This window comes from Ascaphus truei, chromosome 16 (assembly GCF_040206685.1).
Source record: "Ascaphus truei isolate aAscTru1 chromosome 16, aAscTru1.hap1, whole genome shotgun sequence".
NCBI classification, from domain to species: domain Eukaryota; kingdom Metazoa; phylum Chordata; class Amphibia; order Anura; family Ascaphidae; genus Ascaphus; species Ascaphus truei.
In genome coordinates, this window is record NC_134498.1 from 21,341,314 (window position 1) to 21,347,313 (window position 6,000).

General features: G+C 44.4%; 1 long non-coding RNA gene across 1 annotated transcript in view; it reads left to right on the plus strand.

Moving 5' to 3' along the window:
* LOC142467309 (uncharacterized) overlaps positions 1-6,000 on the plus strand; it is a 30,800-nt gene extending 24,800 nt beyond the window's left edge. The window contains exons 4-6 of the long non-coding RNA XR_012788359.1: positions 2,472-2,592; positions 4,105-4,244; positions 5,298-6,000. This is a non-coding gene — a long non-coding RNA (uncharacterized LOC142467309). The remainder of the gene's footprint in view (positions 1-2,471; positions 2,593-4,104; positions 4,245-5,297) is intronic.

Consider the following 6,000-nt stretch of genomic DNA (forward strand, 5'->3'; position numbering starts at 1 on the left):
TGCAGGCGAGGCAGTGAGCGCGCTCTGGGGGCGGGGTGGAGGCGGAGCAGAGGCAAAGCGGAGGCGTGTCAGGAGGCGGAGCGGGAAGCGGGGCTAGTGACCGCTTCTTTGCTTCCCCGAGCGGCAAATTTGAAACTTGCCTGTCTCGGCATAGTTTCTGAGCCTCTGCACGCATGAGCACGCATGCGGAGGGGGAAACTATAGCCGCGCTGATGACAGATGCAGGGGGTTTGTGCATCTGCTCAGCGCGGCTCAGCCCACCTCAGCGAGCTTGAACTTACTAATAGGCCCAGGCCTAATAGGGGCACAAACCTCAGATCTAAGTGTGTGGGGTTCTCTGTGTCTGGAGAGACCCCTAAATGTTCTCTCTTTGTTTGGGGAGACCCCTAAATATTCCCCAGTGTAGCTCGTTTCAAAATAACCCAGAAAAGTAGCCTTGAGCCCTCGGTGACCGGGCGCTATGACCAGAGGGACTAGGCTCTCCCTTACCTGTGAGTGTGGACTACGTCCCCCCTGGCCCTTCCCCCCCCCCCCCCTCTGGCAGTGACGTGACACAGCCGGGGGAAGGGCCAGGGAGGTTAGAACTAGACAGAGGCGCGGGGTCAGTCTACGCCCTGCCATGGGAGTCCCGCCCACCCTGCCCTTTATTGTGAATACTGGTAAATATGTTGGTTGTACGTGTTTAAAAGAAAAAAAAGAATAAATAAACAATGAAAATGAATAACAGAAATAAAATAAAAGGTGGCTGGGAGTGGCGAGTGGGCGCGGCTCATTTACATGTGCGTTCCTGGGCCCATTCTCGCCAGACAGGCGGGGCCCGGCTAGGGGGGAGTTATGGGCCATTGGATCGGGTACCTTTGGCCTTTACCCAATGAGCGAGCACTCTGGCAGGGGGTTGGCACTAATTAGGTTAATTGAAGTTTTACTAAAAAGCAGCGGCCGCCAGACCTCGTGTTTGTGGTTATTTATGTATTGGTTATGGTGGGGTTTGGAAAGCCAAGGGAAGGGGGGGAAGGAGAGGGGGTCTCACAGTCTCCGAGGTCAAGTTTCTATTTATCAAAAATACATTGAGTTACCTCTGGTTTTCAGGCATGTCCTGGGGGAGTTATCACAGAGACACAGAAGCGTCGCTGAGTTTGGGTGAGTAACTCCCTTAACCTCTCAGCAGTTGAATTCCCCCTTGGCGCTAACACGTTAAAAACAAGCGTTGCTATTTCTTTGCATGAAGTTGCAGGTAATTGGAAGAGTTACACAGTGACGGCTATTTCATCACTCGAAACGGTCTTTTCGGTATTGTTCTCGGTCTTATTTCCAGCTTCACATCGGGTATCCATATCCATTCTTCGCCTCTGATCTGTATGCAGGACAATGCTTTAAAGCTGCAGTTCAGTCAATATCCTGCATGTGTGTTTTTTTTAATAAATCAGTTCTGTAGTAAGAAAAAATACTTTTAGCATTTTCTGTTTTTAAAAAAACAACTTTGAAAGACCAATTTTCTTGTATTCTATTTTAACAGCCATTTGCTAAGGCACTGCCCCTTCATGTCCTGTCACAAGCCCTGGCACACCCCTTTGTCAGCCCTGCCCTCCCTCTAGCACATGTCAATGCAGGAGTGCTCATGAATATTCATGAGCTTCCACTGAGAGACAGAAGCAGAAGAAAAACAGATCCCTTCACTAATTATGTCACCAAATTTCGCCTATCAATATATGGAGAACGAATTGACAGTTCTTTAGGTAATTAGAGATTGCACACATGAAACTATTGAAGTAAAAAAAAAAAAAAAAAAAAAGACTGAACTGCAGCTTTAATAGGGCCTCTTTGGACTTGAATATTTTGGTTATTGAGGAGGTGGGGGAACAACTTAGCCACACAAGGAAGGATATACTCAAAGTGGAAATCCTCATTGAACAGTCTAGCCCTGGTACGGACGTTGTACAATCATTGGATAGTCTTAAGACCAAGCTGGAAAAAAATTAAAAGTGATCTTATTCACTTTAAGAAGTTGAAATTCAAAAAAGTTGTTAATGACTATAAAGATGGAAGAGTATACCCGTGGCTGAAGCAAGACCCCAAACAACGCAAGAACCAAAGAGGGAGAGCACCCCAGGGAGTCCAAGAAGTCCACACCAGTGACTCTGAAGCCCATTCCTCAACAGAACGTCAGAGAGGCCAAAGTCCGGCCCCTTTTTTAGGCCAATCCAAGGACAAGGAGAAAGGAAAAGGAAAATTAGACGCGGGGGCCAGGGGAAAGGGAAGATCACCCTATCCCCTACGTACAACGGAGCAGAAATGAGTATGGACACCTTGGTTGTTAATCTGTCTGATTACACTCTTAATCAATGTGAAATGTTTGTCTTAGCTAGGGGGCCCTCATATGTACCTACTACATTGTTTAATGATTTTGATTTGGAGGTTGACCTATTTAAATTCGAACGTGTATTAAACCTTAAATCATTTTTTTCTAACAGGTCTACAGAATCGGTGCATTCCAATATCCAACCAGGGACAGGTAATCCTCCTATGAACAACAAGGGACAGTTAATTTGGCCACTGACCAGCAAGGGACAGATAATTCAGCTTCTTATCAAGGTACCAAAATGTGCAAGCTCAAATCCACTTTTGTCCCGCCATTTAAAAATCAATCAGTCATCACATATATACGACTGGTTAAGGGGGACATTGCAAGGTACAAAAAAAACAAACATAGGGCTACATACAATATGTCTGTTCAGGAAAAGGAAGCATTAAAAATGTTGACTAATAATAATGAGATTATTATTAAGCGTGCGGACAAGGGGGGTGCCCTAGTAGTGCAGAATTACTCAGATTATAAGGCTGAAACCATCAGACAACTGAGTGACATTAACTGCTACATTAAATTGGATAGGGACCCTACCTTTACACTGGCGACACACTTTATTCGAGCTCGGCTAGTCCCACGAATTCGGGTATACCCGGGTGTATTGAGGTTTGTGACTGTTTTCTGCCCGAGTGCATTGAGTTATTTTCCAGGCAGGGATTGAAGCATTTTATTCCCGCTGGCTGCAATACTGCACAGTATATATATATATACTGCATTACAATTCATGAATTTATGCCATCTGGTAGACACGCGAAGCATTGCAGCCTATTAAATCCTAATCATTATCATTTTACAGATCAGCCGCCCGTCAGCCAGGCATGAACCCAGGCTGGGAAGGCAAACGCAACGGGGCTTGTCAGAGGTGAGGAGCGGCGCATTCCAGGTATCTGCCAGGTACATACTGGGTATTTGCTCGAATAAAGTGTGTCGGTGCAGTAACTATGCAAGAGAAATTAAGGAAATTATCCAAATGGGGGTTAATAACCGGTGGATAACAGAGCCTGAATCTGAGTTTCTAACTATGTTGCATCCTAAATGTCCTATTTTCTGCAAAATTTGTAGACACATTTCTACAACCTATAGCACAGACAGCCAACTCATACATCAAAGACACGTTTGATTTCCTTGACAAATTAAAAAAAACTCACCTGGTGATGGGACTAATCATATTCTGGTTAGTTTAGATGTGTCTAGCCTTTATACAATAATCCCCCATGTTTAAGGTCTTGAGATAATCAAGGCCACCCTCATTCGCCATTATAGTAATACTGTTCCAATTGAATACATTATGCTCATTTTACATTTCATTCTCTATAAAAATTATTTTAGATTTGAGAGTGATTTCTTCCTGCAGATTAAGGGGACAGCAATGGGCAGTAATATGGCCCCTGCTTACGCCAACATATACATGACACATTTCGAAGAGCAGTACATCTACAAATCAGACTTTTTAGTGCATATTAAAAGCTATTACAGATATATTGATGATGTTTTTCATATGGACAGGTACGGAGGATCAGCTGTTATCTTTTTTTGAGTATCTTAATGGTCTCCATTCACCGGTCCTCCTCACTAATACATGGAGTACACAGCAACTCTCTTTTTTAGATGTCCTCATTACACAGACTAATGGGGAGTTACATACTGATCTTTTTAGAAAGGATACAGACAGAAATGCAATTTTAAGGGCAGATAGCCATCATCCTCCTTCTCTTATTGATGCATTACCTTTTTCACAGAATGTCCAGGTCTGCAAAATCACGAGCAGGAAGGATCATATTGAACCAGCTATTGGAGAACTACGTGGTAGATTCCTGGCTAGGGGATATCTTCCTGCGTATATCCTCCTGCTGTGTTAGACCGGGCACTGGATAAAGAGGTAAGTGCTACCAAAAATAAGAAGGAGGACGGGCTTGTATTTACCACTATAAACAGTCAAGCTGGTGGTTTTATTAAATCTACCATTCTTAAACACTGGCATATTCTGCAAAATGATGATATATTATCTGAAAGTTGCTGTGTACCACCAATGGTGGCATTCAAAAGAGGGAGAAATCTGGCGGATAGCCTGATACATGCAGATAATGAGGGTAATTACAGAACTCCTCATTTTCTGGAGGGTGGCAGACCGGGTAACTTTAGATGCATGAGCTGCTCGGTCTGTAACAGTCTGACTACCGGTAGTCAATTCAGTCACCCCCAAAGCGGGAGGATCATAAAAATCAAAAATAGAATCACATGTAGATCTGAATATGTAGTGTACGTAATAAAGTGTCCATGTGGTCTTCTTTATGTGGGTAAGACCATAAGAATGTTAAAAACAAGGTTCATTGAACATAAAAGTGTAATTCGAAAAGGTACGGATCCCTCTATTCTTGTGCAACACTGTGTGGAACACAATCATAATGTTGCCTCTTTACGCATCATGGGTATTGAGACAGTAGCACTTAGACAAGGCACTCCAGATAGGGAGACTTTCTTATTGAGACGTGAAGCATTCTGGATACATGCTTTAAATACCAGCAACGGTATGGGTCTTAATGAGCAACAGAATTTAAAATCCATCATGCACCATCCATGGACTCTGCACTTACCAATTGGGAAGATTATCCTTTTTGTGTGTTTTTTTTCCTTCTTTTTTTCCCCTCCCTCCCTCCCCCTTCCCCTCCCTCCCTCCCCTTCCCCATCCTCCCTTCCCCTTCCCCCCCACCCCTGGTTGTGTGTACCCATTTCTGACCTAGGTATACACACTAGTATATTCTAAATACTGATGTACTGCATATTCTTATGTGGCATTTCACTGTAACTTTGCAGGATTATACTGATGTTATCAGCAGTATACAGTCACATGTTGTAATAGTATATTGCTGTATTAGTTTTGTGCACATATGCTTTATTAATATTTTGGTGTGTGGTTTATTTACACTTTCAGGGTGATTTATAGGAGTGTCTCACTCCTCCCTGCTCTGACACTGATCCCATGGCGACGGATACATCTTTGTCCAGCCCTGTGAGTACAGTCTTGATTGGTGTACGCCCGCCCCCCCTTACCCCCCCCTGACTGCCGGGTCACGCTGACGTCATCATGGGGGAGTGTTCAGTCTGGGGAGAGGTGTGGCTGTGGCTGCAGTCCTCCAAGACAGCTCTATGCTGTATTGCCAGGGATTTAGACCTAGACGTCTGACGTCACTAGGGGGCGCCATATGGTAGCTCTGACGTCATCAGGTGGGCGTCAACATCCTGGTTATGTGGCAGAGCGGGGAGGGGTGAGTATCAGGGGGGTGGTATATATTGTGACTGTTTCTTGTGTTTGTAGCCTTCACCTTGACTGCCGAAACGTTGGACTTTATGGCATATTAAACCTCCTTTGAGTAAGACCGTGTGCCTACTTCTTCTTCTTTGTCCGGCTACAGGAAGGGTCAGGAGACAGGGAGGACAGAGGCAGGAGAACCCCACCTGGCTCCGGCCTTGCCTGTCCCTACGAATACAAACATACAACCCCTCACTGAATAACATAGCCCTAATCCCATGTAATAATCCTGGGTGTAAACAAAATAATGGTTTTATGAATATTGTAATGGTTTATTAGGGACCTAGGAGGTGGCCAGTGGGGCTGTTATGTGTATTTTTGTTTA